Source organism: Chaetodon trifascialis, chromosome 8 (assembly GCF_039877785.1).
Source record: "Chaetodon trifascialis isolate fChaTrf1 chromosome 8, fChaTrf1.hap1, whole genome shotgun sequence".
NCBI lineage: Eukaryota > Metazoa > Chordata > Actinopteri > Chaetodontiformes > Chaetodontidae > Chaetodon > Chaetodon trifascialis.
The window spans coordinates 22,941,958-22,967,385 of NC_092063.1; positions in this window are offsets into that span (position 1 = coordinate 22,941,958).

The following is a 25,428-nucleotide window of genomic DNA, read 5'->3' on the forward strand; positions in this document are numbered from 1 at the left end:
TGAGACGTGCTGCAAAGTGAGCACCAGCTCCACTCAGTCTGTAATAGTGCTGCAAGTATCTGTGGGGATATCAAGGTTAATGTCTCCGATGTTATTATAGCTTTTGATGATTGCCAATGAAAAGTCTGAAACACATTGATATTTGGCAAACTCAGAAGCTCCTACTGTGCTCCTGGAGGTTTGCCATGATCTCCAAGGATGCGATTGTTTTTCAAAAATTCATTTCAAACAGCTCAGAGAGACGACTGCCCCTTTGTTGCACGAATGTACTGTACCAAATTGTGCTGAATCCTGCAATCCATTATGTAATGATTACAGACAAGCTGTTCATCACATGACAGTGGTGTGAGATCCCAGCTTGCATCATAGGTCTAAACAGTTGATGGAAGTCAGTTGGGAAATGTTCTGTGCCATGAAACTTCCTCCAGCCGCAGGTCTGGTATGGGGTCAGTCAGAACTGCCAGGCTCTGCCAGTGAGGGGGAAATAGAGAAAAAGCAGCTTCAGTGGAGCTGTGTGTCATACAGAGTAGAAACAGTGTGTCCCAGCTGTGTAACTGTCAACTCAAAGTTCAGGGGAACCAACTTTTGGTTATTTTGAAACTCCTCAGTTGGTCACTGTTGAATGTGTCAGATGGTACTTTTGTGTGAGCTGGACAGGCAAAAATAGTTTGGTCATGAATAACAGAAATTCTAACTTCTGGCACTGAATTGAAAACTTTCCACATTTATCAAAAGTGAATTTCTTTTCATGTCTCTGATCGGATCGAAAGCTTGCATTGTGTTGTTTTTACTGCATGTTCCTTTAATATTTCTTGGATAGCTTTTTTTTTTCTCACTGTTGCAACGCATTATATTATGTTGTGTTTTGATGAGCTTTGTTGCACGTTAGACAAACATGCTGCATTATATTGTACCACTCTTAAATAGTTTTGTTTAGCATCTTTTGTCCTCTCCATAACTATTTAACACAATGTCTGAAAGACTAAAATGACTAAAAGAAAGGCTAAAACATTCTGTAGTTGGTTAGAAGGCCAGTTCAGATGTCTCCAAAGGCAGGCAAGCAGGTGTTGAGTAGTAGGCAGGAGGTCAACAGCACAAGGGCAGGCAGAACACAGCGAGGGTTGGAATGCTCAAACAACCGAGCAACAAAACGATCCAGTAAGAAATGAAAGCTAGCTGACTGGTACAGTGCTGTACACTATGGGGTAATGAGTCAGGTGATGGGCTGAGGCAGGAACACACTGAGGAGCACTAGCCAGGAGCAGGATGACATGTATGACTTGACAGGAGAGGTTAGTAAACAGCAGGGCTCCCCCTAAGCAATGATGAACCGGATCATCTGTCCAGAAGCCCCCAGAGTCGAATCTCATTTTGTCAGTTGAATTATTGGACTTTTTTTTTTTTTTTTTTTTCATTTTAGCTGCATCATTGCACACAGAGGAACACAACATGACAACATGGCAGGATATACCAAAGCTAATAGAGAGTAGTGCGATGGTACCGTGTTCTCCCTAATTTCTGCCTGCTGCTCCGGTAATCTCAGCTCTGGTGCTGAGTGCTAGTGAAGTTGTCCAAACTACCGGTGGACCAGACACCAGCACTGCTTCCTCTACTGCTCTCCAGTCTTAGTGCCACTTTGACAGTGCTGTCAGCACTTCAGATTTCTTTTATTACAACTATGACCAGAATGTGCTCTCTTCTCTCCTTTATGTGCCTATTTCACATGCTTGACCAGTGAAAGATTTCCTGCACACATTATGATATATAAGTGTCAAACTGGAAATTTAGAATTGAGTGCACTCTGTTATCCACGTATCCTGTGTGCTTAATTTTCAATTTCAGATTTTACTGTGGAAAGCATCCATATATCAATTGAGCCTCAGCAGCTGGGAGCCAGACTAATCAGCGTGTATTTTCTAACTTTCTTTTGAAAATGGAAGTGTGGTGTGCAGATATGGACCTTGCAAGCCCCAATAATGTACCCCATTGAGGTGTGATTTTCAGGGTGTTATTGTGCACCTTGCTGGCATGTTAGCCCTCCTTTGCGGTGTACTGCCATTATCTTTATGTCTTCATCTTCTGTGTCGGTGAATGTAAACTCACTGCAAGGGCATGGGCACACCTGGGATGCACTTACCTCTCTGGAAACACACTTGTGAACAAACATTGTCTCAGGTCTTATTTCTTCAATAGTCACGTGTGACGTTTTTCACATGTGCAAACATCACACAAACCAATGTGCCTCACCTCATTCAGCACACAGCCTTTCCTCCTCCGGACCCTCCTCCCTCTCCCCTCCGTCCTTCCTGACCCCCGTCTCTCCCTGCTCTCGACTGATCATGGGTCAGCCTGCAGTGTCTCCATTAGTCACGTCTCATTTCTTCCCGGCTCCCCGACTCTGATCCAGGGTCAGGGACTGCCCAGCAGCCATTTCCCCTCCCTACTGGAGCGCGGGTGTTCTGGCTGACCCTACCTCTTATCTCTGTTAAGTCAGACAGTCGCTGCCGGTGGTCCTCTCAGCCTCTCTCCTCCAGCACATGCACTGCCAGCACACAAGTGTACTAACAATACACACACACACACACACACACACACACAGGTGCACATAACGTGCATGGAAAGAAACACACGTCTCCTTTCAAGTCAGGTGGACTCAAATTGATGCCAGCACAGTGAAATGAGGAACAGAAAAGTTGTATCCTGGTTTTTATCGCAAATTTTAACAGAATGAATGGTTGTTTGCATCCACTACCGTTGTCCGATTGCGCGGAGCTGGTTCATTGAGATAAGCAGTAGGTGGCGCCAATTCTCCAGTCGAAAAATTATTCTACCACTGCAGAAGAGGGGGGTGCAACAAGATGACGCAATTAAAAGAACATCAGCCGATCCTCAAGCTGTTGGGGAAAAAAGTGTAGGAAACATGCTGGAAATATGATCTCCCTGTTTGTTTTATGTTTTGATGTGAGGAAGGTTACATCAGATCTGTGTGGAAACAGCTTCTTCCTCTTTTTCTGGAAAACCTTCTTTGACATTCAGCATCCATCCAACCACCATCAACCTTTTCTGACGCGAACTTTAAATTGCACATTAAAATATGTTGATGGAAACCAGCCTAATATATAAAGTAACCATTAATGCAGCAACAATTCAAGGACAGTTGCACACACAGCATGTTTGACTGAGAAGCAATTCCACCAGCTGTGCAGAGCACAGTTCGGGAACTCTTATATATATGGCGTCCACAGAGAAGTGCACACAGAGGTGGTCTAGTTGGCAGTAACTGAATAAGAAGGTAAAGCTAGTCAGTAATAATAAGCTGTGGGTGTGGACTGTGTACCAGCCACATAAATGATAACTAAAAATGAGGTTATTTCACATCAGTTAAGTTTCACTGAGCCTGACCCTCTCAGCCGGATGTCCACCAAGCCAGCCAGGGTCGCTGGCGGCTAAACTTAATGTACACAGCTCAATACTCCCCTGTGTGTGGCTGCTGGGTGTTCCGGTGTCTGACTGGTTTGTATGTGTGAACTGATGTTTTCCTGCCTTCCCTGACTCTATCCTCTCCTCCATCCATCTCTCTTGCTTTCCCCCGTGGCCCTGAACTGGCTGACCTGTCGGAGGAAAACACAAAGTTGGAATAGTCTGACTCTGGTTTAGCTGCAGACTGGAGCAAACGAGTTCACATCTTCAGCCACGCCACATTCTGTCAGGCAGCGAAATGTATTTTCTTTTATTGCAACCATCACGGCTGTCATTCTTAACATTTACGTTGATCCTGCACCCGTTACTCGACATGTCAACACATACCCCAATTTCCACTCAAATGACACCCAGCTAAATTGCTCCCCTTGATTGGCAATTGGAAAGACTGTTTTATCAAATCTTCCTCCCTGTGACATGCCATTCTGCGGATTTTTGATGCAATATAATGTTTCCTCATCACACTTCTTGTCTTTCTTAAATGATTTGTCGTCTACGTGGCTGGTTTGCACTGCCTTAATTATAATAATCTTTTATCTTTCAACCACTGCTGCCACTAGCAATTTCAGCACAGTCAAGGTGTTTTTTTTTTGCAGACTGGTTAATGAGTGCTGCTGCCATTTTATCATGCTTTGCATTCTGTAATTTTTTATCCCACCTCCTGCCTTTCAATCCAGCCTTGGTTTTGTGCGAACCTGCTCAAGTGCTCACCAAGTGTACAGCCTATGGGGCAAAACAAAGCAAAATCTATAAACGCATCTGAAGCAAACGCAGAGTATTTGGAGTTTCCTGATTTCAATCAATAGCCCAACCTTGGTTCATTTTAATCATTCATAGTCTAATCTTGAATGTAATAGTGGCTTCAGGGCGTGATAAGCTGAGCACCTGCTCTATAAATGATGGCACGGCATAAGCCATAGGCCGCACAGTGACAGGGAATCGATACACAGGGCCCTGTTTCAAACACAAAAGGATATTTACCTGTATCACTTTAAATTAATGAGAGTGTAAGCACTTCTTACATGATTTATGAAATTCAATTTCAGTGATATTTTGTCCATCTGTTATAATTAAGCCTGTGGTATTGACCACCGACATCAGCCTGCTATCATGTTCTCTCTCTGTTCCTGTTTCAACTTTATTTTTCTTCATTCAGCGGGCGTCTGCTGCCCCTCCGCACTGCACAGACTGTAAAGCAGTGTAGATATAGAGGGGCTTCCTACTGTGTAGATCAGTACAAGCCAGGCAGAGACAACCAGTGTGAGACAGCAACCTTGGAATAATCCTGTAACTATTCCCTCATCAGCTATCCTCTGCTGTAATGTATAGTGCATGTGGAGGGAAAATAGAAAATACGGTCTATGTATTATGGAACAAAGGTGGCTGCTATTACAGATGCGATATGGTGGACGTGTGTATCTGTGTCTGTGTGTGTGTGTGTGTGTGGTCGCTTCTGTGGATGTACCGTATGAGCAATGCTTGTGTGTCAGTCAGGATGTATGCTGTGTTTTTGTCTGAGAGCAGAAAGTGGGTTATTAAGCATTACTCCCAAACCATGCACCACACACGCATGCACACACACACACACACACACACACACACACACACACACACACACACACACACACACACACACACACACACACACACACACACACCAAGAAGAACACTCTTTTTTTCAGAGCAGTATGTCATCAACGATACTCAACGGCTCCTCTCAGTAATTAGTCTCTGGATAGGTTCACATTGTACAGAGAAAGAAAAAAAGACAGAGGAAGAGAAAACTGGGATGGGGTTGGTTTTACAGGGGGAATGGGGGAGATGTAATAATAAACAGAACATGCTGGACCTTGTAGTCGTGTCCAAATCTGTCAGACTTCTTTACATTGTTTGGATGTGCCAGTACAGCTCCCAGTCTCTTTCTCTTCGTGTTTAATGCACAGGAAAAATAACCTCTGGTAAAAAGCTTAAGACCACAGCATTTAAAAGCCCAAATCTTTGCAAAAATGTGAATTCAGTGTCATTTTCTGTCAGGTATCCACACTGTCATGACCTCCTGATGGCAAAGGCAAAAAAGCTTTCTCTCTTTGAATGCGGTCGGATTGTTGAGCTGCAGAAGCAAGACCTCTTGCAGCGTGCCATTGCTGCTGAGGTTGGACGCAGTAAGACAGTCATTTTAAAATTCCTAAAAGATCCTGAGGGTTATGGAACAAAAAAGTCAAGTGGTAGACCCAAAAAAAATGTCACTGGCCCTGAGCTGGAGGATCCAATTGGCTGTCCGTCAAGACACGGGACAATCCTTGGCCCAAATTAAGCTTGTCACTGGTGCCAACTGCAGTCCCATAACCATCAGACGGCATCTGCAAGAGAAGGCTTTTAAGAACAAAAAACGTCTTCAAAGGCCTCGTCTCCTTAAACAGCACAAAATTGTCTGTTTGGCGTTTGCACGAGAGCACCAAACATGGGACATTGAAAGGTGGGAGAAAGTTTTATTCTCTGATGAGAAAAAATTTAACCTTGATGGTCCTGATGGCTTCCAACGTTACTGGCATGACAAGGAGATCCCACCTGAGATGTTTTCTACACGGCACAGTGGAGGGGGCGCCATCATGATCTGCGGGGCTTTTTCCTTCAATGGAACAATGGAGCTTCAGGTTGTGCAGAGGCGTCAAACGGTAGTTGGCTATGTGGAGATGTTGCAGGGGGCATCCCTCATGACTGAAGTCTGTGTGATAATGACTGGGTTTTTCAACAGGACAGCGCTGCAGTTCACAATGCCCGCCTGACAAAGGACTTCTTCCAGAGAAATAACATCACTCTTTTGGACCATCCTGCGTGTTCCCCTGATCTAAATCCAATTGAGAACATTTGGGGTTGGATTGCAAGGGAAGTTTACAAAAATGGACTCCAATTCCAATTTGGGATGCCCTCCGTGAAGCCATCTTCACCACTTGGAGCAACCAAGTTTTGAGATTTGATCTTAAACTTTTGATCAGCTGATGAACAGCCTATTTCAGTTTAATACTTGTTTGCAATAAATTGCTTACTCAATTTCTCACTCCAATTTCTTCTTTTTGCATTTTGAAGCTCTACATAGAACCTTCTTAAGATCCAACAGTGCAAAATATAAATTCTTGCAATTCTTCTACTGGTCTTAAAATTTTGATCAGGAGTGTAATTGTAATCAAACCAGGTATTTTGGTTTCAGTTTTAGAGTGTTTTTTTTAGTTTCATTAGTGTTTATTAGTTTTATAGTTAGTTTGAGATTTTTCTTCGTTATTATAATATGGGGGTAGGTAATTATCAGGGGGAAGATTTGAGAAGTTTGGAATAGGTATTACAATACAAACACTCTGTGAAGACAATTGACTCATGTAGACAAACATGTCAATAAACATATGCACCAATTCCTCCTCAAGCTTGTTGTGTTGGCAAATTTAAACAAATTGACTGACAGACTAAAACCAAGGACTCCATCATACATTTTTATTTTATTGTAGATGAGAATTTATCATTTCAATTAATTTAGGTTTCATACTTATTTAAGTGAATGAAAATCACACCTAGTGTTTCAGTTTTAGTTCACTACTCTTGGATCAAACAAGGCATTAATGAAGTAGACGAGTCCTCTAATTTTGGAGGCTTACATACGTTTATCTCTTAACTCTTCTTCTCTGTTAACAGAAATATAATCTGTTTTGATAATCTTGCTAAAAACTAATGAGACCAATGATGGTTTCATTAAGCATGTCAGTAGCCAGAAAACCAGCATGCATGATCGACAGGCAGGGGATGTAGACATGATGTAAGTTTGGAGTTACACTTGTGTTGGATATGTCACCATGTCATCCTGCTGCACCAAAGGTCTGCATCCCCCAAAGAAGTTTGTGAAGGATGTTGAGGTCAGGGTTCAAAATGGGAAAATCTTTTCTTCATGGACCTTGCTTTTTGCACACGAGTGAGTAGATATGTGAAGAACAAAAACAGAGGGCTTGAGAGAGAAGGCTGAAGATGCTATCTGGCAATCCTAAAAAGCACTCCGTCTGAAGCATATGGACCCCTGAAGATTTCCCTTAATTGGAACTCAGGGGTCTAGCCCAGACCATGAAAAACAGCCTCAATTAGGTAAGGCCCCCCCCCCCAAAAAAGTACATGTTTTATGAATGAATAGAAGAACTAGGTTGTTGGCATGACCAGGAATACCTAATGTGGCTGTACAAAGAGCTCCATGTACAGATACACATACAGAAAATCAGTAAGAGCTCACAGTAGTTGACTAAGTGTGATAAATAATCTCTTATGAGATAAAACCTAAGGGGCAACCTAAAAGCCTCCTTTTTACCTCCTCAACTGATAATAGTTTTTTCTATCATAGTTCATTTTGTTCTACATTTCACCACTTACCTGTGAAACTTTATTATACACCCACAGGAGCAATACAACAGCTGAATCCGAAATCCAATTAATTCAACAGAATAACTGCAGTTGCAAGTCTTTAAATAGCTATAATAAGCCAATTATCATAGGTATTTCAGTCAAAATGGGGTGAATAAAAACCACTGAGATTCACTGACTAATACAACAAACAAGAAGATGAATCTGTGTGAGTCCAATTATGAAGCGTTGTTTGACTGAAGAGAACTGAGACAGAGAAGATGAAGAACGATCCCACAAACATCACAAGCTCAGAAATTCAATTGAGCATGCAGCGATATTAGGGTGCGAATATATGAGAGCACGCTGCACTTTAGCAGCCTGATCTCGACATCAAAGAGATTCGTCTGAAAATGAATACACCCTATTGTGGTTTATAAAATTATGACCGTGTTAGGATTCAACAGTGGCTCTTTCACAGCTCCAGGTAATGTGGAACTTGTATAGGTCAAATTGTAAATTAAGCAAATACATTCTTACAGCTATAATCACACAATTTTTATTTCCCTTGTAGCACATAAAAAGGAGAAATTAGATGCGTCGTGAAGACATCCAGGACATCGCCAAGTACCTATTTTCACTCCCCGACACGAGGAGTTGAGCAATTACAAAGATGTTTATCGCTTATCGTTTATCATTATATAATTTTTTTCTGCTCTGTTTGGCACTTCCATAATCACATCAAGTCAAGGCTGATCTGTATTCACCCCTTCAGAGCAGCTTTCTTTCCAGGCAGACTGAAATGATGGTGTGCAGCAATTGTAAAGGCCAAGGCTAGAGAAACTTCTGCAATCAAGCTGTCAACACTCCTCTCAGGACGTGCACTAGCCTGGACACTTCTGTCATTTTGTCATTTGATGTTCAGGATGCATTAGGTTAGCCTAAGCATACCAGAGTACTATCAGTAAGTGAGATGTACATACCTGTCTTCTCTCCAGGGGATTGAATGATGGGTTTTGAAAAAGAAAGCGGGAACTGTTTGCTAACATCGACCACAGCGAACTCTCCACGTCCAACAAGGTGTCGATTAGCTGCTTGTTATATTGGAGACGTAGCACACGTTGTAGAGTTTCGTGTCGCACACAGCATGGTAAATAGGTTACAGACTTAATTCGATGGAAAGCGTGCAGCCTGGTGTGTGATGGCAGACCCCTTGTATATGAAAATGGCCACAGAAAGGTTAAAACATATGCAGTACAAGATTGGAACATGTCAAATGGCTTTGTGAATAATTACTGCTTGGCCTGCAGTGCAGCTGAGGCAGACGTGGAAGCAGTGTGACGGTTGGTTCATCAAAGCATGTTCCTTCTCCATGGGAGGCTGTTTTAACCATAGACATTATATACGTAGACGCCTCATTGACTGACGCTGCCTATTGGAACAGACGTTCAGCGCGGCTACCATCTTGGATGTGTCTCCCATGCGCCCCCAGTGCATTTATTTCTACGGAGGAAGGTGTATGCCCAGCTACAATAATCATAATTTTTACCCGATTTTCACACGGTTTGGTTTGTTACAAACGGCAGAGACGTAGTTATGATACAGGACGCTGTCACACATTAAAAACAAATGCTTTCATGCTGAAATACTTTGTCTTTGTTAAAGGGCACAGTACAGACATATAGTACGGCATATTAATAAATGTATAAATGAATGAATTATATTTTATTTTCTTATTTCTTATCTTATATTTTAATAAAGAAACAGTTTGATTGTTCATTTGAATTTCTCTCTCTCTCTCTCTCTCTCTCTCTCTCTCTCTCTCACATGCACGCGTGCGCGCACATGCAACACACACACAAAAACCAGACATCTCATATAACATGCATATTAAACTTTGAGTTAAGTTTTTTACTCATTTGTGTTGGAATAAAACTTCACCAAAACAAACTGTCGAAATGAGGAAAGGATTTTTTCTTTTCTGCCAACTCATCATGTGTGTCGGCCCACAGTCCACTGCTGCTTTCAAACACACACAACTTCTGGCCTGACATGTCTAAATTTAAACACTGTTCACAGTTTTAGGATGACAAAGACTCCATAATAGCCTGGACTGAAACTGCTGATGTTTGTGATATACACTGATTTTAACACATATACATACATACATATATGAAGCTCCCATATACCTGCTCAGTAAATTTTTTTGCTCCCCAAGTAGAAACACGAAATGGTCAATAAAGGACTCACTGACACCTTGTTCTGTTGCGTTTTGGCGAATCACACGCTCTGCTGCTCTGACCACCTTCACTGTTCCCTCTGAGGGGATCATCAGCCCACCATTGTTTTTAAGTTGAAGCAGGTGGTAGCTCTGGTCAAAGGATGAGGGTACAGCAGCTGTGACAAGGCTTGCACGGCACACCTCACATGACAGCTTTTTCTGAATTTTTCTGACAACAAACCCTGAAATGTAGACCAGGGCATTGTCCAAAAGACCACCAAAGCGGGTGGGCAGGTAACTGTGGTCACAGAAATGTTTACAAATGGGGACAGGAGCTCTTCCTCTGCCATTAAAGCAGAGTGCATGTCTGCAGCTGATAGGGACACAGTCTCATCTTGTGCCCGACCCACTTGGTGAGACACCACAACGGACCATCAGACGGCCGAAAATGCCCTGCAACTGCCCGGCAGTGGGATTGTTATTCCAGCCTCCTAAAAAAATTTAAAACATTTACGCACTTAGATTACAGAGATGTTTAATGAGGACGGTCAGAGTTACAAACGATGTATCTTCTGAGGGTAAGCTGGGAAACTGTATAACCATTTTTCCCCACAGGTAGGCTAGAGAAGGTAAGTAAGGTAATAACTGTATAACCATGTTTCTTCCACAGGTAGGGTATAAAAAGATACGCACTGGTGTGCTGTTTACTTTAGGGGGTGGATTACTTCATGAGGTGATAACCATCAATAGGTGACCTGTCTGAGAGGTCTATCATATCAAAACATACTGTAAACTAGGGATGTAGGTATAAAAAAAAATCTCTACTTAAATTTGCCCACCCAGATGGGTGATAGTTACGTGTTAGTTATGATGACATAATATTATAAATGGTCAAATAACCAAAATTACTTGTGAAAGGTAATCCCACATGATCTGCTTTCAATAATGCGCCGGTTATTGCAACCATAGGCTGCACAAAATACAGGCATAGTTGCTCTTTTTACGTTTACCTTCGGTTGGCTCTGGTGCTAGCCTGGCGGCAATGCTGGATTACGCTCCAGCACATAATGAGGTGTCTATGTATATTATGTCTGTGGTTTTTACACAGACATAACAGTCTTTACCATAATGCCACCACATGGTTGACATTTTTGGTGTGGAGTGAAATATCACAGGGACGGTTGAATGAATTGCCATTACATTTGGTAACTCTCTGACTTTTGATCTCGTGCCATGGCACGAGATCAAAAGCCAGCAGGTTGGCACTTGTGATTTTAAGTGCACTTGGAAGTTGAAGTGTGGCCCATTCACGGTCTCTCAAGATTATTTGATGCCCAGACTTTTTTGTAGAGTCACTAACCGACAGTGACAATTGGGTCAAATTTTTAATTTCTCAAATAATTTGGTTTATGACAAAATACTTGCCAGGATGTCCCCCAGGGAATTTGTCCTTGGAGGTGGTAAGTGCTGCCAGCCTCCCCCCACCCATCTGACCACGGCCATTGATCGAGCTTAAGTAGCCTTACGTTTGTGAGTAGAGATGTCAGTGCTCTTAATTTTGAATAACGTGAGGTGCGTCCTGCAGCCTCCACTATACTTTACGGCTATATCCGAAATCAGTTTCTCCTCTCTTGAGCACCTGTACAACACAGACTCACTTCTGTGAGATATGAGAAAATATCACATAAAGAGGACTGACAATTGACGTAGGTCTTTCTGCTGCCATCCAATTCACTTTTATTTGCTTCTTTTGCACATTTGTTCGACTCCCACAATTCGCATAACATCTATTTGAACTTACATAAACTCATACACAGAGACCAGGGTCTCTGTGTCTCTCTCCATCTTTATATATTATTATTCACTGTCACTCAGTTTCTCTTAACTCAAAGCCAGTCCATTAGCCAGCAGCTGAGTGAAGATTTTATAGTGTGAGGCATTTGTTCTGCTGACATTTTGAATACATGCACACAGTGGGAACACGCCGTCATTCACTGTGCTAATGATAAGACGACCTGACCAAGGCGAATTCTGAATGTTCTCAATGCTTTTGTTCTACTGCAAAATAACTGTCTGAAAAGAAAAGGGCTAGAAGTTTTCCCGTTGCCTTTATGATAATTGCTTTTCTTTTCAAACGTGAGTGTGCAAGATTGAGTCAATCCTGGCTTTTCATGTGATGGACAATTTAGTCAGAAGAGGGAAAGAAACTTTGAATCTCAAAAGTTTTGCAGGCAGTGTGGTTTTAGGCCCTCCGGGGTGCCCATACAGGACGCTGTTGACCCATTGTGGGTAGCTTGTACAGAATTTCTGCTCTGGACTTGGAAAAACCCAACTGGTGCATGCAGCTTCTTTCAATAACTCACGCATATAACACTTTAAAAAGCATGGGATGGTAATTTAAAGAGTGGATTAGCTTGAAGTGGGATTAAGATACTCAAACATTTAATCATCATCACCAAGTATCAGTATGACAAGTCAAAAGGAGCATTTTCTCAATTAATGCTTTCTCTCTTTGTCTCTTTCCCTCTTTCTCCTACTCGTCAGTTCCATTTTTCGCCTGCATTGTTATGGCCACCCTCAGCTCAGTCAGAGTACATCAGCTGCTTTTAATTACACCATCTATGTTGACAAGGAAAAAAAAAAGGATGTTATTAATGTCTAGTCTAAAGTGGGTTAGATCCCAGGGCACAAACATTTCTCATTTCTCATGGTTTTTTTTGTTTTTTTAATCAATGTACAGGAGAAGCCAAGGAATCACTCAGTGTGTGATCATAAAATGACACAGTCATGTGCAGATGTACAAATTGCTCATTTTTATATGTCTGTATGTTTTATGTTATCCCAAGCCCAATCAGCATCTGCCCCAGGAACAAGTGGTCTACCTTATAAAGTATACAAGAGAGTTGCCATGCTAGTTTTTCAGGCTATGGAAACTTTTCCTGAAAGTATGGGCAAAAAGGCATCATCGGCCGTTTAGTACTGAAGGAGACGGACTCCTCTGAGATTACCCAGTTCCAGACCACTTCCTCTCTGTCTTGGCCAAAAAGGATGACTGCCTACATGGTGAGGAACAAGTATGTTGATACATTAGTCCAGAAAAGCCACCAAGTATCAGGACCTGGCTATTTCCTGTTGAGGTTGGCGGCAGGGGTTTTCTGGTGCAGTATGTGTGGAAGATGCTCATGGCTCTGGGAATAAAAAGAGGAGAGGGGAAAACATTTGCTTGCAAGTTGGGGATGCAGTGGAAAGAGCCTCTTGTTGGCTCTGGAACAGGCAGGAGGACTTAAGCTGGAATCCAGGAAACGATGGGCAGTGACCTGCCAACTGGAGGTCGTTGTGGTTTGAGGTTTGAAACATCTCAGAAAATGGCAACCGATGACATCTTATCCTGGCTGAAAGCTACAGTCATAAGCAAGTGAATGAAGATGTTAGCATCTAGATGTATGTAATAGTAGCCGCTTTGCTCGATGTAGTAAAAGTCATTGGCCAAATGACTATAGCCATTGGAAATAATGGGTTTTAGAGCGGTTTCAATGTCGCATTGTGTATGAAAGGGCCTTTCCTCTTAAGGTTTTGCACATACTGTTGGATAAACCGCTAAACATTAATTCAGCATGTCATAGAGCTGTAGGTCAGTGCTGGGCTGGGCCTTGTCTAAATGGGCCAAACTTGGTCCAATTTTTTGTGGTTTTGGTATGTTGACTGACATTTTTAGAGTAGTTAATGCATTCTAGGAAATAATTATTTCTCTTTGCATCAATGAAAGAAATATTTTGCTTATACTATTTGTGTTATATGAAGAAACAATGTTACAGATTTAGATATGTTTCTTTTTTGCTATTTAAATCATGGATCCATAAGCAAAAAGCCATCCACATTGAAGACTACGTTCTTCAGGGGCTGACCATACATCAAATTAATTCATTCCATTTCATTAGATTTTTTTCTTTGTATGATTTGTGAAATGTCTGTTGCACAGATCTTCCTTCAGCTGTCGGCTTCTTCTTTCAACCACAACAGATCTGCCCTTCACAGGTTGAACTGATTTAAAAGCGAATTCTGTCAGTGATCAAACCTATTGCAGAGAAAGAGCAGGTGTGCCTAATATTTCATTCTCCAGCCCGCAGTATCGGCATCAGTTGTCATTACAAACTTTGTACTATACTGCAATAATCTTTTGCGTTTGTGTTGCACTATGTCCTTCTCTCTGTTGCACCCCCCTCCCCCCCCCCCCCCCCCCCCCCCGGTGGATAGTCCTTGTTTAGACTCTGTTATTGTTTCTTTATGTAACACTGCTGAGCCAGAGAAAGAATGGGCCACAACAATACTGTGATGGATGAGTGTGGCCGCTGTAATTATATGAGGACCAACAGGTAACGGAGCACGGAGACAGAGAGCGGCGGCCTGCTGGGGGATGATAGTGCAGATCTGCTCTGCTCTGTTTTGTTTCGTTTTGTTCTGCTACCAGGCCGGCACAGGCACAGATACTGTGGTGACCACACACACACACACACAGAGTTGCTGAGAGTCGCCAGAATGGTTGTGCACATGCAGACACACACACATTTGCTCACATATATATACATGGATGTTAGAGGATACAGCGTATGATGTGTTTGTACTCTGTTACACACTTGCTTCTGATGCTTATTTTGGATTCAGCTTTGGTAATATTGTTTCTGATAAACAGTCCTGCTAATAAAGTTAGTGGATTGAATGAGAGAGCAGAGGAAAGACGCCACTTGAAGTTTTCCCACTTGAGCGTATTACAGAATTATTGTCGCAGACGCTAGCTAACAGAGACAGACAGATTGAGGTCGTTACACTAGAGAGGCAGATGAGAGAGAGAAACTGAGAAGAGATGAAAAGGCATGGAGGGGATGCCTCCCTGCTGCTTCAATACAGTGTTGGACTAAGAAGAAGGAGATAGGAAGAAGAGAGAGGAGATAAAAGGGAAGGGGAAGCGCAGAAAAGTAAGAAAAACACAAATGTTTTGGACCAAAAGTAGTGGTTTGTAGAGAGAAGCTAAACATGAAAAAGTGAAAGAATCAGAAAAAACTAAGTGAAAGTGAATCTTGCTTAGCTAGCTTTGCTGAAGGACAGACAAATACCTTCAGTGGTCAAAAGTCTCATGGGGTTGATGCTTCTTGTGCTTCGGCCAGTTTCTGCAAGCATTTTGCAACAGGCCTGCGCTACCATTTTTGTGAGCATGTTTGTTAGCACATCTTCTTGTTATGAAAAGAACAGAAGTAATAAAGAAGTACGAACTCTGTGGCACATTTCTCCAAGCCTAACATTTTTGTGACGTGTGCCGTATGGTATGTACACTATGTCAATTTACTTTGTGCTGTTGAGTCAGTTTTTGATCGGTTCAACTATTGTGTCATGTTTTTCACAAATTCAACACGTTTTGAATTTGCTACTGCTCTGACTGAATAGCGGCCAAGGCTTGTGGGTTTTGTAGTAGAATAGGTACCCAGGAGAGTTGTGTGTCACTATGTTAGCAACTTTCTGAAGTCGCTGTTGTGGGCAGATTCCGCCCAATTTTACATACCTCTTTTTTATGCTTGATAAATATTGCAGAACCATTGTTAATGGCTTAATTGAAAAAGGCACTTATATAATTATGCTTTTTTTGTTAATATGAATTTAGTTACTCTATTCATCTCCATGAAAATATAGGACCTTAATAGTACTACTAAAGTTTTGCAGGACAATTAGTAAGCAGTGTATATACTACACAAATACAAACAACCACATATTAGGTGAATTCCACTTTGACATACCTGGAAGGGTGGATATGCAGGTACTTTATGCATCTATAAACATATCCAAAGTATATCCAGACCTCTCCAAACCATGATATAAAGCAGTATTGTCCTTTTGTGACTTTGCAGCTATTTACAGTTATTTACAGCATGTTCCTGCCGTGGCTGAAATTCATTCTGTGGTCCTCAGGCCTTGTGCAGGTCATGCCACTCTGTGAAGCAGAGATGATCTGGGATTAAACGCACAGTGATGAGACCTGCACTTGAAGATTGTTCAGCTTTCCCTCTTTAGAGCAGGGCACAGGGCACAGCACTTCCTGCCTGTGGTTGTCTTGTTTCGACAAAATTTATTTGCATTCAGGGTGAAAACCACCGTAGTCATGATAGTGAATTTTATTTTGTCATTTAACCTACGAGAAGACATGCACTGGTCTGATGTTCTCTGTCCCTTAACTCCAGGATATCTGCCTACAACAAGTACCCATCTGGTACCAGTAACAACCCAAATTTAGGCTATTCAAAGAAATGCACCTGCAGGGATGCAAAGAAAGTCACCACAGGTTCCAGGATTGCTAGCTGTGACATCAAGCACAAGCAACCTACAGTCCCTAAGCCTGGGGGAAAAAAAAGCTTGCATGACCTTCTTCATATCCCAGCCTCCCACTCACCACTGCACCCCAGCTTCCTCTGACCCCAAAGTCATTGAAGTTCAGTTCGCTTTCGTTTATTAGCCCATCCTTCTCTACATGTGTGACTTTGTGGTCCCGCAGAACAAGGTTGTCGCTCTGGTGCAGTGCAGTTCATCATCATGCATATGTTCAAACACTAATCTAACGGCACCATAACAAATGAGCTGATTATCCACACCTTGTCTCTGGGTGGGGGTGCAGAGGTGGTGTGTGTGCTTAAGTGTGTGTGTGAGTGTGTGTTTAGTATTGTGTGGAAGGCAGAGACAGAATAGGCAACGGGAACAGGTGTATAAGGGGGTACGGACACGCCATATATCATACTGTAGCAGGTATATGCACTCTCCAATACCCCCAGCTCACCCCCCCCAACACTACCACCACTCACTGGAGAGCATCATGTAGGTACCCAGCAGCCCCCCTCATCCCCCAAGCTCCTGGATATGCACACACACACACACACACACACACACACACACACACACACACACACACACACACACACACACACACACACACACACACACACACACACATACGCACACCAGTAGACGACAACCCCTGGAGCTCGACCTACATTGTGCGTCCTCCTGCCTCAGATCTGACTATTCATCACCACATGGCACCAGTCCCCCGCTGGGAAGGAGCTGGGGTTGTTTTGAGGGTGGGGGGAAGAGAGAAGGGGAGACAGAGGGGAGAAAGAGCGTAGTATGCTACATAGTGTAGGACAGGGCGTCCTTTACACCTCCAGAACAATGGGACCTTCAGCATTAGTGCTGCTAAGTAGAACTATGTCTGTACAACAACGGAAAGAGGGGCAAACTGAGTCACAAGTGATTTACATGGACAAAAAGATGCAGAAGCCAACTTCAGGGATTATAGAGTGAGGCAAAGTCCTAACTTCATACATGGGGTAGCCACTGTTTCGCTCGCTTCTGTAACTCAGTGCAATCGCTCATTGAGGGTTTATTTCGTCAGTATTCTGAAAAATTGAAACATGTTCCTAGGGTTTACTGTCCATGTTTTAAGATAAATATCTGTGGTTCCCTGCCAACGTCACAGTTACAGAAAGACTACAGGACGACACTGAACTGCTGTTTACCAAGATATAGTTACAGCATGTGACTTCATGTACTGTAAAACCACAATGTATCAGTCAATCTGTCGGTCTACCACAGGGTCGGGGAACCTCCGGGATGTACGCAGCCTGCTAAACTGTTTGTTCCCGCCCACAGGGAAATTCATAAATGCACAAATAACACAAACTTTTTTCAGCGATAAAGAAAATAACATACAATAGTAGAAACTGTCAGAACTGATTCTTGTAAAGATTCGGTTCTGCTCAACGCTGACTGACCCGAACCTGGAAAAACAACTGCAGGTAGCATCATCATCATCATCATCATCATCATCACTACCATCTGACGCCTCACCAAAGAGGAGCAGTTGCAGCCATCGCAGAGTTTAGTGTGATATATGTGTTCAATAATTTAGTATGGCCAGAGGCGCTGCCAAGTGAGTTAATGTCACATGATGTCTCCCTCAGCATGAATTGTAATAACTTTATGGTCCCCTGACTTGTCCAGCAGCTCCATCATCAGGTCAAAATTTGAATGTGTCCAATAGTTTGGTTTATGATCGAATATCTGCAAAACTAATGGCACTCCCATCAGCCTCTTCTATGCTTTGTGTTTATTGCTAATTAGCAAACATCAGCGTTCTAAATTAAGATGGTGAACCTGGTAAACATTGCACCAAGACATCAGTGTGTCTAATTATACCCTCACAGAACTGCAAACATGGCTGTAGACTCTTAGGAATGTTACATTTTTGTTTGTCTATGGATTAAACAAGCAAGGTATTATGCGTTAATTATTGAGAATAAGAAGGATAAGCAGACATATCTCAGACCTTTAGACAGAGCCAGACTGGCTGCTTCCAGTCTTTATGCTAAGCTAGGCTCCTCAATACACAATGTGAGGAGCCAAACAAAACAAAAGAGCTGTGTTGATCCTCAAAGACAACTAAAAACTGAATTAATAAACAGTGATATTCCACCCTAACCGGAGTGAAAGGAGTGAACAGCATGACATACCTTTGAGCAGGATCATGCTGTTGAGCTGCATTTCTAGTAATTAGCATTATTACAAATTTCAACCTGGTTCTGAATGAGGTGTTTTTCACTTCTGAAACAGAAGTGTTTTATGTTGATAGGGAAAAATATTTGTTTTATAGCTTGTATTATAACTTTCATGTTATTTTGATGTTTCATATTGTTTTGCTCATTTTATAGATGTGGCAGTTTCTTAACTGGTTGATTTTGAAAGTATTCCCTCAAATGTTTGCGCTGATCATGCAGAAGTTAGTTTCTCATGCTTGGTGTCTTGGGTTTGTTACAAGGTTTATTCATTATCACCCAAAAGCTGTTCAAATGGAACAACTTCACAGCTGAAGTCACTGAGGCCCCAGTGGACTCGGCAATGAAGTATAGGTCTAGATAGTGTAGAAAAAGTTAGTTCTAATTTTAACTTCTTACCATTTTATTCATGGTTTGGACCTGACATATGTGCCTATATAACAAGGCTTGGGAGACTAATTGGTCACAGTGTGAAAGTTGTTTGTCCACTCAGCCACCATAAAAACTATCCAAAGAAAAAAGAAAAACTGTGATCCCGGCCTGGCGTGACTGCACTGGTTGAGGAGTTTCAATGTCAAAGGACAAGAACAAACAACCAGAATCCCTGAACGGACCAAAACTTAGGAACTCTGAAACAAAACGCACTGTCCATCTCCGACATACCATTAATTTCCTTGAAACTTGCCTTTGTCAGTTGGATAAAAATCAAGCAGCACTCAGGGGCTGTTTTTTTCTTTTTCTTTTTCTGGAGATATAGCATCTCTGTAGGACACTGACAATCTAAACCAATCATTTTAGCTCAATTTGTCGGGCATGGTGATTGCACTGGTCTTGACTGATTGCACTGATTGGAGAGTTTGAAGATGATGGGATGATGGGATGGGGGCCAGATAAGCATTCTCAGAGAAAGGGCTGAACTTACTGCTATGAAAAAAAAAAAAAAAAGCATCTTTTCATGGAAATCCCAGAACAAGTAGTTTGTTTATCTCATGTGCTTTCAGCATTTGTATAGTAGCTATTCCACTTACAAAACGATACACCAAGTGATTGTTCAGAGCAAACCTTGATGGGTTTTTTTGAATAGAAAAAGGCAAATGACAAAGTTACTTCATCCACTTCTGACTTTCTCTTATTTACTGCGTGAGAAAATCTGCCTGTTTCACCTTCCAGTCTGTGATCTCCCAGGAAACTTTCACACAACACCTTTTTATGATGCAAGGATACCGAATCAAAGCGTTTCCCTTAAAATAGTAGCTCATTTTCTCCAACGCACACATGCATGTCACAGTTGGGATGTGTGAATTTTGTCTCCTCAATAAGCCTCATCTCAACTAAGGGCCTAGTGATGGAGTGCTGCTCTCCTTCTCTGTACAGTTGAGATGTGTGGTTTCCTATTCCCTGATGTCTCATGCTTTACAAACTGTTAGGAGTGTGACGTGTATTAGCATTATTCAGGGCATTTGGGTGCCTGTATTGCAGACAGTGGTGGAGGTTGGACAGGCAAGGAGGCAGAGAGAGAGAGACGCAACCAAAGTTGGGCTTGAACTGGGCACGTTGTGGTTCATGGTCGGCATCTTAACTCCTGCCCCCGCTGTTAACCGTTTCCTGCAGTGGTCAGGATTTCAAAAACTGCTTTGGTTGATGTTTAAGTTCTTGTAGACTCTGTGGAATAGCAAAACAAAAGGTATCCTGTGGAGTTGTTGACCATAAGTGGTGCTAAGGAGCAGTGGGTTTATAGGCAGGTCCCTGCTCTGTTTGTATGGTGTGCACTCTTCTGCACACAGGCGGTGCAGAACAAATTGCTGCCAGTTGTTTAATGATGGTAGATCTGGAGGAGGGGACAGAGGGAGAAATGAATAGACAGAAGTTCAGCCAGCCTGCTTTGTAAATGGGAACAATTCTGCCATCTGATATTCAAATATGCGTCTCCAACCCATGATACTGCTCCACCAGCCGCAACAGTCTGACCCACTCACGAACAGTGAATTATGATGGAGAGTTTAGCTTGTCAGGTCAAATTCCATTTGATTTCTTCTATTCTTACTAAACTGTTGCTCAGAGGTATCTTTTTCCTCTTTGCCATTTCATTTGTCAGTCTGGTTGAACCACTCAACAGCAATTTGTTCTCCATCTACAAAACATTATTGTTATTATTATTGTACAAAAACTTCATACAAAGTACATGTATTTGTAAAGAGAACTTTCTACAACAAGAATACAGAGTAGTCCACTCAGCCATCTGGCTGTACTGAATCAAGCTTTTATGGCAGGTGATTCCAGACTTTTGAACGATAGCGTAAACTCTGAAAAATGTATTTATGGATGCATATTTCACATGTGCCAATAGATAACGGGATATTGAAAGCAAGGACACAGGGACAGAACTTTGAAAATGCATTTCACTGGCTCTTAAATCATTTGGTAAGTCTGGTCTGCTCGGCTGCATTCAAATCCAGCAATTCTATAGCTGTCTCTCAGAAATGTGAAAGAATGGTGGGTGAAAATGGTGTTTACCATGCCGCTGTTTAATCATACTGTCATTCTGTTGTTTGTTTATGAGATGTAAATCTCTTTTGGTGGAATCCTGCTCACTTTTTAAATTTGTGTTTGTATTAAGGAGTGTTTTGTCCTTTTATTTTTCATCGGTTATTCATTTAGTACATCTAGTTCATTTCATTTCAGCACCAGGAGCTGTCCACAGTATGAGTTTATGACAAGGGAAGCAATGCTTTCTAAAGCATGAATCAAGCACACATTTCTGAAAAATATCCTCTCAAACCTCCTCATGACATTTGACCAGGCTCTGATCAGTTCACCAGCTATATATACCTCATAAACACCACTGACCAGTCCAGTGTGTTTTATGGATCATTGTTGATTCTGTGGCCTTTTCCTTTGTTAGTTTGTTACTTTGTTAGCTTTATTCCTTTGTTTTCCTCTCTATATTCCAGCTTCACCCATTCATTGCAGGCATAGTGAATTTATTTGCAGCTCAGCAGGAGTGGGAGCAGTGGTTTCATGTGAAAAAGCTACATCAGTACGTGCCTTCTGCTAAACAGCCTCATGCATTGCATTGCACAGAACAAAGCACAGCATGAGTCTGCTCTCCACATGAGGATATTGATTATCAGATGGTAAATTCATCTTATTTTTACTGGGATTTAAATAGCTTTTAATATTTTTATTAGATGTCTGAAACATGTTAAAAAGTGACAGAGATAAGAATCCTTCCACATGATGATGGCACCAAAGCTGCCCCCTGAATTTCAGATCAGATTTTCTGTATATGCTCCATTTTCTCTGTGCCAGCGTTTTGTCCTCAAAAAGCCTGACTGTCCTTGATTCTGCATGTGAGAGGTCCCATAAAGCCACTGGTTCTTTTGTCTTTATTCAGCCTTCAAAATAGGTTTCTATGATTGAGATGAGATAGATTTTGGTGTTTTCTTTTTTCATGCCAGACACAATCTCTGTCTCCCCGTTTTCCCTCTGGATCTGGAGAGAAAAGGAGAGCAGAGAAGATTTTAATTGCTCTCCTCTCATCCACATCTGCCCCACCACATTCATCAGTTCGTCCTCCCCTCTTCAGAAAGGGGCTGGAGAGATCTGCGGCGAGATTTTATTTTATTATTTTGGGGCACAGGGCCGATTCTCTCTTGGGATGGGGCACATCTGGGAAAGGGATGCTGATAGAGGATAAAGGGATAAGGCAGAGAGATTGGTGTTTGTGTGTGAATGTATAGAGCTGTCTGTTCTTCTGTGTGTGTGTGTGTGTGTGTGTGTGTGTGTGTGTGTGTGTGTGTGTGTGTGTGTGTGTGTGTGTGTGTGTGTGTGTGTGTGTGAGGATCTTATGTGTCCGTCTCATGGGGAGGGGGATGACTAGCGAGGGCCTCAAATCCTCAGGGGAGTCTGTGATTGGAAGGGAAATGGGGAATTGGGACTCAGAGAGTATGAAGTGGAGGTGGAGGAGGGAGAAAACGACAAGCTGGAGGATGGTAGGGCAGAAAAGGTAGAAGAGGACGAATGAAAAGGGCAAATTAATGCTCGGGTGCAGCAAAAACTCACAATTGTACGCTGTGAGGAAAGACAAGTACATTTTTCAAAGTTCTTGGCAGGGAGCTCTGCCTCCAGCAAATAGCAGAACAGTCCTTGAAAGAAGCAAAAAGTGTCTTTCTCTGTTGACCAGAACCATTATTTGAAATCATCACACTAAACCTGTACTTTCACTTCTTTTTAAGGAAAAGAGAATCTGGTCACAACATGCCATGACACATTTCTTCTAATAACAGGCTTCAACACAGCACAGTCAATGGGTTTCATTGCTGGAGGGATGCTTTTCCTGTCTTCAGCAGGAACACATTCATTGCTGCCAACTTCCAAACTACATAATGACACACATGGCTTCAAGGACGATTCACATTTAACAACCACCGCAAGATGTTTTGGTGGCACATCAGACCCTCAAGACGCTGGGTCAAAAGGCTTCAGCTGCTGAACAACAGTTGTTTGGGAGGAGCTGATTGTATTTTTGATAGAACAGACATGACTGATATGTCTGATTGATTTTCTGTTTCTTGCTGGCTTGTTAACTAACTAACTGGGTATTTGCACACAAGAGTCAATACAGTTAAATGTGTCAGTGTGCATCAAACAAACTAGATCATCTAACATGTACATCTAACCTAAAGATCATATTTTAACCTCCTCCAAATAGAAGAAGGCAAGGTGCAAAAAGCTTCCGATCATTGAGAGAGGTGAGACACAATGAATTTACAAAAATGTGCAAAGAATGGAGAAGGGAGCTCCAGCGATAATACGCAGGCTCGTCTGACGCAAGATGAATTGAATGCTGCTGTGATCATTTTCCAGAGTTTAAAAATCTGTCAGTGTTATATTATTAACTTTTGTGCAGTGTTTTGTGCATCTGATAAGTCCTCAGACTCATGGATCTGTTACTTACCAACTGGACTTGCTGCATTGTAACATTTCACCAGAACCTCAAACACCCCCGTCCAAGGCAGCCCCTTGCATTTTACCACATGGCTGAGGGGGAGAAAGGAGCAGTGGTGAAAAAGTAGGACTCCCAAAGGTGGCGTCCTGGATGCTGGGAGGCCTCAGAGGACCATGGGATGATTGTCTGTGACCTTCCCCCTCTCCTTGCACTGTTCAAGGGCATAGACTGTGTGTGTGTGTGTGTGTGTGTGTGTGTGTGTGTGTGTGTGTGTGTGTGTGTGTGTGTGTGTGTGTGTGTGTGTGTGCGCGCCTTTAAGCACTTCCAAGTTGAAGCGTTAAAGTGAATCCGTGCATTGTGTTTCTGTGTGTGTAATGTGTGTGTTTAAGCATGTGTGAAGTGCTAATAATTTACCCCCCGCTGGATTTAGGAGACACAAACCTTGTTTAAACAGCTCCTGCTCCTCTTTTCTAACAGATCTTCTTTATTTCAGTAAACCAACATCTTATGTATATTTCAGCAGCTGTACCTAGAGGCAGATGACTCAGCAAGCGAGGAGGGGCAGAGCAAAACACACATTAAAACACAGAGTGGAACAGAGGAGCGCCAGATTAGTCCTCATTATGCAGCATTAATCATCTTTAATCTGCTCTTAATCCAATATCTTTACCTCACCTTATTAATGAGCCATATGTCAAGACTGGATTAGACTGCAAATACCAACTGCGAGAGATTTTAGGAAACAGGAGGGAAAGAAATGGATGGCGGGAAGGGGAGGAGAAGTAGGAGAAAACAAATGGGAGAGTCACAGAGGAGGAAGAGCGATGGAGACATACTCGCCAGATTTGGATGTAGGACTTCCAGAATTGTCATAGTATTTTGACAAAGTCATATTATGAGAGTATGAGTCATGTTAGGAGACAGCAGCATACAGCTCTGGGCCCATTTTATCAAGCGTTTCAGAGTCACTCCTAGGAATTGTGCTGAAAGTTAATTTAGGATTAAAAACACTCCTACATCAGAGTCGGACTTTTAGGGTTATTTATGAAGCTTCCTACACTCACTTTGAGCAAAGAGAAGGACTGCTCTTTGGAGAGTGACGTATCTCTGCTCTAAGACTCTTCCAACCACACATTCTAAATGATGATGATGTATTGCTGTTTTCTGACAATTGTGGTTAGTAATAACCATAATTCGGTAGAGAGTTATCTGAATAGCTGTGGGCAGTTGATTAAACATTACTTGACACACAAAGGACAAGCATAAGCAAACTGGACAAAACAACTCATTCAGTCAGTCTTCATGCCTCTCAACTCTCCACCGTTTTAAAGGCTCGCCAGCTCTTTGCCTGATCATAAAACTGCTTTTTCAACCTTTGTTCTTCTGACCTTCTTCTCTTTGGTTATTTCTCAGTCATCTCTCCTTCTTGACAATGCGATTACTGTAATCGCATTGTCAAGAAAAATCTGGCCCATGCTAATGTGTAATCTGATTACACATTAGCATGGGCCAGATTTACCGTCCCTCTCACTTACACTGCCCCTCTCCCCCCCATCTCCTCCCCCCTTCCCTTCCCCTCTTCCAGTGCACGCACTCAAACGCCACCTGTTGCTGATTGGTTGGAATAGTGTTATGTGGCTCGGTCCGGGGCAGCTAGCAGAGCCTTTAAACAGCTGTAAAATACGAAATGCAGGATGTAGCACCGCTTTTTATGTATACTTCTATGAACTGTACAGGCTAAACGCTCAGTTGTCAGGTTATTATGTACACCTAGCCAAAAAAGCAACACCAAGCTAACGCAACAGTCCTGCAAT